This window comes from Elephantulus edwardii, unplaced genomic scaffold (genome assembly GCF_000299155.1).
Source record: "Elephantulus edwardii isolate Elephantulus edwardi_28Jun2011 unplaced genomic scaffold, EleEdw1.0 scaffold00311, whole genome shotgun sequence".
Classification (NCBI taxonomy): domain Eukaryota; kingdom Metazoa; phylum Chordata; class Mammalia; order Macroscelidea; family Macroscelididae; genus Elephantulus; species Elephantulus edwardii.
Window position 1 is genome coordinate 1106176 of NW_006400061.1, and position 8676 is coordinate 1114851.

At 41.2% G+C, this 8676-nt stretch overlaps 1 protein-coding gene across 2 annotated transcripts in view; it reads right to left on the bottom strand.

The window, feature by feature from the left end:
* JADE1 (jade family PHD finger 1) overlaps positions 1-1354 on the bottom strand; it is a 70836-nt gene extending 69482 nt beyond the window's left edge. The window contains exon 1 of one of the 2 annotated variants that reach the window (XM_006901162.1): positions 1295-1354. The gene's annotated coding sequence lies outside the window, so the exon portion shown is untranslated. Of the gene's footprint in view, positions 1-878; positions 1171-1294 lie in introns of those variants that run through there. The other variant, XM_006901161.1, reaches the window with a different exon arrangement.
* Positions 1355-8676: the final 7322 nt, after the last annotated feature.

Consider the following 8676-nt stretch of genomic DNA (forward strand, 5'->3'; position numbering starts at 1 on the left):
AATGGGACCGTTCCGACAGGAATCGGTTTCCCGGTCAACATTCCACATTCCATCCCTCTTCGCATTTGCAAGCCAGAGCCGAGCAGCCTAGAAAGCCTGATGGCTACCGAACAACACCCCTCAACTCACAAACACACTCACAGGCACAAGACACGTGCACTAAAGGGCTCTGCAACTTGCAAACCCGGTAACATTAGCACGTTCAATTTAAGGCAGCGCCCGAGACCAGGGGACCCCACCCCCACAATTCGCAGATGGTGCCAAAGGTTACAATTTGCAATCCGTTTTAAGTTCATGATTAATTAGTACTTTGCTCTACATATGCAACTCCTTCTTAATTTCACCGATGAAGGGTTTTATACTTTCCAGGCAGTCTTGTAAGTAATAGGTCTGATCATTAGAAACCCAATTTGAAGCAGTATTTGCCAAGCTGTCCCTCCACCTCTTGCTCACTGTCCTTGAATTGATGCAATGAATATCTTGGACGTGTAGTGACGCGGTGACAAGAGCCAGGACTGCGGACACCCCACACAAATAGATGTATTTCTACACACACACCTATGTTTGGACAAATATAGTTCCTCGCCACACGGTCACACACTCTGGATTCAGATATATACGCGGACGTGCGTTCTGCCATTGCCATCTGTCTACCAAGTTGCTACTATGCTTTCCACTTTCATGCACTCCAATGCACTTTGGCTTTTTAAAGAATATAAACTAAAGCCAACTAAACTGGGCTTCTGCTCCAGAACGCGTTTAACTGATGATTCACCTGAAAATCGCATGTTCTTCACAATTCCAAAAGAAGAAAAAGGTCTAAGTCTTCAGCCTCTCAAAATTGAAAAATTAACAATGATAATAACAATAAAACTTACTGATAAAACATAGAACAATTCTCAGGATCCAAAAATCATCCTCTCCTCCTCTCCGGCCCCCGCCCCGGCAATGCCCAAGTTACTGTTGGGATAGTAACGCTGCGCTGGGCGGCTGGCTGCCTCCCTCCCTCCTCGCTACATATCGAGAACCCAATCTTTTGGCGCCATATTAATGACGTACTATATTATTTCCACTAGGCAGCGACCTTCGGCATTAAATTACTCCCGAGAACTCCCGAGCAAAGCAACAAAACCATCAAATATGGCTGAGCCTGCTCGGCTCGTCCTGCAGCCGCCGCCGCTGCTACAGCCGACGCTGCCGCGGAATCGGGACGCGCACACGGACCCACACGCAGACACGCGCGGACACACGCACGGCGCGCCCACCCCGCGCGCCCCCCGCGGCCCGCGCGTACCTGCTGCGGAGAGACTCGGCCGAGGCTCCGCTGGGCTCCGCGCCGCTCGCTCACTCCGCGCTGCATGAGTTCGGGCCACGGCGGGCGGGGAGCCGGGCGGGCCCCTGCTCTCGCCGGCGCGCACACACCCGGCACTCGCGCACGGAGACACTCTCGGACGGACGTTTGGCTGGTTATGGAGGAAGGACTATGTGAATCAAACTCATTTGTGGGTCATTGCTGCCACAGGGGGGAGCACTTTAATCCCTTGCCAAAACGAGAGGGTGGGGACGGACGGGAGGGGGAGCGCGCGGGAGCCCTCGGAGCGGGGGGCTCAGTCCCACGTTAACTCTTCACCGCCCTCTCCGCAGCCCGCAGGGCCTGGCAAGGCGCGGGCCTCACTCAGTCCGAAGGGGGCTTACAAAGAGCGAGACTCTTAAGATCTTAAAATCTCTTCTTTTTCTCTTGTGAGTCTAGAAATTTGTGAGGCGACGTCAGGCAAGGAGGTGGAGTTTTAAGGGTTTTTTTAAAAAAATTATACTGCAAACTGTTCTAGGTCCAACTCTTGTCAAGCACCGCTGCTCCTAGAAATGGATTCTTTCAAATTCATTTTTATTTCTCTATGTAAATTATGGCTATTTAGAGATCTCATCACTAAGTCTTTGTATTCAAGTTGAATGACAAAACTGAAAGCTGCGCTGCAATTTTGAAGGCCTGAGGTTCAAATCCACCAGCTGCTCCGGGGGAGATGGTTGGGTAATTTTCCATAAACTGCCTCTGAAAACGGTCAGTTCTGACTCGATGGTACACAACAACAACAGTATCCCTTTTAGGAAGTTGTGGGTTAGAATTAAGTTTTAATTATAGAGAATCAATTCTCAAGTCTGTGTACATCTTTAACCTAAGTTTGTTATCAAACCATTAACTGGAAACGATTATGAATCCATTAGATAGTGGTTTAAAAAACCGATAGTGATTATTTATAAATTAGACATGTTCGTGTTTCACAGACCTACAGACCTAGACATCTTTAAAACATTAAGAATCGGACATAACACTAATATTGGAGTTGCAGTATAATATAAAATTATTACTGTTATGTACCATAGTTGACACTCCAATAAAGGCTGTAAATCGCTGAGGAGGAGATTGCCCATTTTTTTTTCTCCAAGAGCGACTGGTGAATTGTTGTTAGGTGCCACTGAGTAAAGTACAACCCTTAGCAACCTTATGAACAACAGATCTGAACCCTGTCCTATCCTGTGCCATCCTCAGCATCTCAGACATACTTGAGCCCATTGTTACAGTCAGGGTGTCAATCCATTTCCTCGAAGGGTCTTCCTCTTTTCCTCATCCATCTTTCCAAGTATGATGTCCCTTGCCAAGGAATAGTCTCTCTACTAGCAGGACCATAGTATGTGAGAAGAAGCTTTGTCATCCTTATCAACAAGGAGCTTTCTGGCTGCACCCTTTCCTAGACATGCATACCTCTTTGTTATTTTGGCAGTCCATGAGATAGTCTGTACTCTTCAAAAAATTTTTTAAAAATTATTTAGGTATAAAAAAATTGAAAGGTCAATGATTTTCCACAGAATACAAACTTGCTTTTTCACACATCTCTCTTTTAAGGACCACCTAAAGAAATAAGGTATATGATAGTTTCAAAGGAAAAAGAACTCTGAGTACAATGTATAATTCCCATCCAGTAAATATGAACTGTGATCACAATTTACAATGTCAAATATTGAACCTGAAAGATGTATTTATCCATTTGAAGAATTAGGAATGTATTCAGTTTGATTTCACAAGAACACATAATCTGGTAAATGCAAAACAAAGTTGAGTCTTTCAATGATTAAAAAAAAAAGCCAAAGGAAATCTGAAGTATGTTTCCTCTTCCTGTTTCACTAAGAGAGCACAAAGGCTCTCTACCAGTCTTATTCATATAAAGCTCTGTGTTGACTATCCTTATTACTATATTAGTACTGAACCACACTTGTTATTTTTATTGGTTCACCTTATTCATATTCTCCAGAAGTCAATACAATCGTCACAGCTAGACCTAGATGGACCCAGCTCCACAGTGACCAGCTTGTGTAACTATGAAATGCATTATTTATAAAGCTTCAAATTATTTGCTGCTAGTAATATAAGGTTAGCCTTCCCTAACATAAAAGATTGGTAAGAGGAACAAAATAACCATGCAGAATTGTCTATTAGAGGTTTGCCACCAAAAGGTGTCAACTTCTTCGGCACATCTCTCTTTTTTCTCTTTCTTGGTGTCTTCTCAATGGAAAACTGCAATAGACATTTGTAGATAACTTTCATTTTTCAAAAAAATGGATCAAGATTCATGGTCTCCCCCTTCAAAAAAAAAAAAAAGTCATGGTCCCAGAGCCATCTTCTATGCTGGAGTGTCATTAAATAATACTAATCAGCAGAAGTAGTATCATGAGGGAGAAATAGAATCAGACTAAAAGGTAACAGATTCCAAAATTCACACTACAACTGACTAGGATTTACTTCCTCTCCCAAAATGATAGACAAAATAATATATAAGAGCTCTTTCTTCTTAACAAAAGTAATTTCTCCCAACAGTCTTAGAAAATGAAAGGCAAATCAAATCCATGAAGAATATACTCAAAGAATTTTGTCATTAATGATCAGCAGTTGGCATTTCTTAAATTAATAGGTGTGTTTTGCCATCAGACCACAAAGGAAACTTTTATACAACCTATTTCTAAAGTGGGAAAGACAATAACATGGTTTGCCTTGTGGCAGCAAAGATAATACAGACTAGAATAAGAAATACTGAGCTTGCAATTAGGAAAACGAGTTTCTGGTTTCACGTTGTCATTTACTGCCTTACCTTGGCAAATCATTCAAGATCTCCATTTCTTAGTCTCTCCAATATGTGAATTCAGACTTTTCTTATGAGTTTTAATTTCAGAATTGTACTTTTTCATGTAATTTTGTTTTCTCTTAAGATCTTTGACCTTAGTATCATACTTTCATCTGTAGTAATTCTTTACCGGTAGAGATGTAGAAGAATTATCATGTATGGTTTCAAAATCAGGACATAAATATAAAAAATTTAATTCTGTTAACATCTATTATTATATTGCTGTTGTTGTTATGTGCTGTTGAGTCTCTTGCGACTCATAGCGACCCTATGTACAACAGTCCTAAACTCTGCTCTGTCTTGTGCCAATCGCACTGTCTCTGACACTCCCATCCCAATTATCCCAGTCACTGAATCAATCCACATCATAGAGGGTCTTCCCCTCCTGCGCTGTCCCTCCACCCTATCAAGCATGATGTCCTTCTCCAAGGACCGGTCTCTTCTTAAAACATGTCCAAAGTATGTTAGACGAAGCCTCAGAATCCTTGCCTCCAAAGAGCTACCCTGTTTAATCCTTTCCAAGATGAATCTGTTTGTTTTCCTAGCAGTCCATGGTACTCTCAATACTCTTCTCCAGCACCACAGCTCAAAGGCATCAATTCTCCTTCTGTCTTCTACATCTCTACCGGTAAAGAATTACTAGTTCTTGGTAAGGGATTTAGAATGTTCGTATTTTAAATAAAGTAGATGCATAGACAAGTGAAGTGTTGTTAAATGCCGTCAAGCCTTAGTGATCCTACGAACAAGAGATCTGAACCCTACCCTCTCCTGTGCCATTCTCATCCTCCCTTATACATTTAAACCCAACACTTAAACCCATTGTTACACATACTTTGTAAATTCATCTTGTTGAGGATCTTTTTCACTTACGCTCATGCTCTACCTTTCCAAGAATGAAATATTTTTCCAAGTTCTGGAATCTCCTAACAAAGTATGTGAGGTAAAGCTTCACTATCCTTGCCTCCTGAGTTATCTCATTCTTTACAGTATGAGCAAGAAAATCTTCCCATTGCCAGTTGACAGATAACACAGGGAGAGAATTGTTTCCTTGCACAAATACCCTTTTAGATAAAATGTGTTATGTTCTCAAAGTTTATTTGGCATTCAGTTGTTGGAAATCTTGAATTTATGCTAAAAATAAAATTTGGTGTGAAATGAATTTAGGATCTTGAGTGTTAAAAGAAAGAACTACAAATGATAGGAAAGAATACATTTTTAAATTTTATTAGTTAGGGGTAATTGCTGGATCAAAAGGAGTAAATAAGTATATGTACAAATAAGACGAGCAAAGTTGGAAATGAGAGCTTGCACCCATAAAAGGAACAGGAAGAGGCAGAAAGCAGGTGATTGGAGTTCCCTATCTGACCAGTCCATGAGTTCAGAGTCCTAGACAGTCTTGTTCATCCAGACTATCTTTACAAATTTAAAAAATAACAGATAAATTTAAGTGTAATGCTTTCTTGCTGATGTCAAGCAACAAAATTATTTTTGCTCCCAAATGCCTTCTTCTTTTTCTTTAAGTTTTAGTTTATGGTGCTGTTTTAATATAGTTGATTTTCCTAGTGGTGCACAGAAAGAGTATTATTAGTACAAACTCACTTAGATGTGCCTTGCAGGGAAGGCCTAGTGAAGTGATTCCAAAAGGTTCCAAAAACTCTGTGGAGCACAATTCTACTTTGACACACATAGAGTTCTGTTAAGTTACAATAAATTCAATGGTAAATAACAACAGCAGTACAAGTTAAGATGTCAAAGGAAGTAAGTCTGACAAGGGGACAGGAGAGAAGATAATTAAGTTAATTCAGCCAGATGGAAATGCCCAAGGCTGAGAAAGCTCAAAATAAGAAAAGCTTTTACTAATCGTGAAAGTAATATATGATCATGGAGAGAAATTTTTTAAATTAGGAAAGAGAAAGTATTAAACTCATTCATAAGCATTATAAGCATAAACCGTGTATTCTTTCAGTCTTTCTCATATGCATCTTTGATAAAGTAAGAATGCTATCACACATTCATTTTATTTTCTTTCTTTTCATTTCAGTATTGGTTTTTATGTATGTGTAATTTTGGGTGATTGAGTTTTGTTTTGGGGTTTTTTAATACAGACAACTCTGACCTCCCCAAAATTATTTATCTACAGGCCACTTGACCATCAATTCTTGAAAGATGTCAACATTTGAAAAGTTTTGATGTCTTAATGGTGTTATAGTTAAATGCTGTCGAGTCACAGATGACTCATAGCAACCCTATGAACGAAAGGCCTGAACACTTGTATAACTTTGGTCATTTCTCCATGTTCATAGAGTTTCCAGAAGCAAGCCGTTTCGGAAGTGGATGCTACTCCTGCTTCCAAGCTTGTTTTAGCCGGGAAGCTCCACCAAACACTGTCCACCATGGGTAACCGTTATCGCATTTGGCCTATCAGTGTCACAGCATTCAGCATCACAGCATTCATGAGTTACCTCAAGTAACCACAAGTAACTTTACCGTGAGTTTGACTTTCAAACTGGATTCCAGCACCCTTGCTGCTGACCAAATCATATCTATCGTCTCCCTCCTCTTAGCGAATCAACATTCCACCCTAATGCTCGCCAATCACAGACAATACGTTTCTGCAGATGACTTTCAAACTGGATTCCAGACCCATATTGCGAAACAAAAAGGTTTTTAAATAGGAGGCCTTATCACATTGTCTCTCTCCCATTAGGGAGTCAACATTCCACCCTAATGCTCACCAATCCCAGCCAACATGCTTCTGTAGAACCTGGCTCCTATAGATGACTTTCAAATTAAAAATCTCCCAACCTAAGCAGGGGAGGGTAAGAGCAGATGGGTGAGAATGGGCAGGAGGGTGATCATAGTGTCACACAATTTGATGGGCAGAGCGAGGGATGGGTAAAGGAAATGTGAAAGATCTGGTGTGAGAAAAATGTATATGAACTTTTTAAGTAAACCAGTATAAAGTAAAAATTTTCTTTTAAAAAAAAATCTCCCACCCTGATTAATCCCTCAGAGATTCTCAGATTTTCCAGTGCTGTGCTTTTCACTCCATCTTTTTATCTGGAGATAAAAAATGGAATTTTAATCATGTCAATCTACCAATACCCACCCAGCCTTCTCTTCTCACAAAAGACATAACAGGTGGACTCAAAAGGTGATCTCCAGCCAGTACCAACTGCATCAGTAGCCACCTTGGATGGCTGTAGCATTACCAAGGAACTTGTCTTAAAAGCATTCTTTCTAGTGCCATCTCCAGACCAACAGAAACCGTGGTTAGACCCAGCACCCCGTGTTTTGACAAGTCCTCTAGGTAATTCTGACCCACACTCAAGATTGAGAGCCATTAGTATAGGTTCTATTCCCACTTACCACACTAACAGGGCTATTTTCTTTCAGTTACTTAAAAAACATTCTTAAGCAACCAATTTCTTCTTGCAACCAATTTCTTCTTGCAATAGGAAGATAAATGAATGAGTAAATGAAACTTAGTCTCTGCCCACAATCAGGCAGCAGTTGTTATTCACATGATTATGAACTCAAAACCATGGCTGATTTGGGGTCAAGTAGATTACCAGGCCTTTCTTCCTAGCAGCCTCCAGGTAAACTCAACTCTTCACCCATTTGGTTAGAAGCCCATCACTTGCTTTAATAGTTCACCATTAGCACCACCCAGGGAGCCCCCACAAATGCATAATAGCAATAAACTGGAGTTTCTCAGAGTTTGAGGGAAGTATTGAGTATGGATACATGATCTTACCTGTATGGGGTCAGAGGAGGGGGAATCGGACAGACCTTCTCCGAAGTGACATAAAGCGGAAACCTGAAGGATAATAGATGCTGGCCTAGTAAGAAAGGATTGTGTTCCTGCTTTTTTTCTTTAACAAAACTTCAGATTGCTGTATTGGAGCATGGATGAGTGCAGGAAGACTGGTAGGGATGAGGCTGGCTTGGAGGGTAGCCCTTATTATGGAGTGGAGACATTTAGACAACCAGTCTGTGATGACCACACAGTTAACACTGCTTAACTTTTCAGTGCGATCAATTCTCCAATTTTGCAACTGAATGTGGGAACTCATTTCTCTAACCCAACTGGTGCTCAAGGGATGTCTCTAGGGCTTAGAGCTTCCAAGTACATTTCAGATGGAGTCCATGGACTAGAGGCATTTGCGTTGACTGAGAACATGTCAGGAACACTAAAGGAAGAGTCTGTTGGGCAAGGAGTAGTTTGTAGGTTGGGTACCATGAGGCCCAAATCCTCTGCTCCCAGGACTGAGAAATCGTTAGGGAAACGGACCCTGAAACAAAGACATCCTTCCATACTGTGCCTCCAACAGGGGACTCGGGCTCTCCCTGAAGTCCTTCTTTTAACACACTCAACTTCAGAAAATTCTGGATCAGATCCCAAGCCCTGCCAACCTACCTCCTTGAGGTCTACACTCCACAGTCTCATTATCTCTCCATCAAGAAAATTCCATTTCATCCTTTTCTTTCACAATAGACC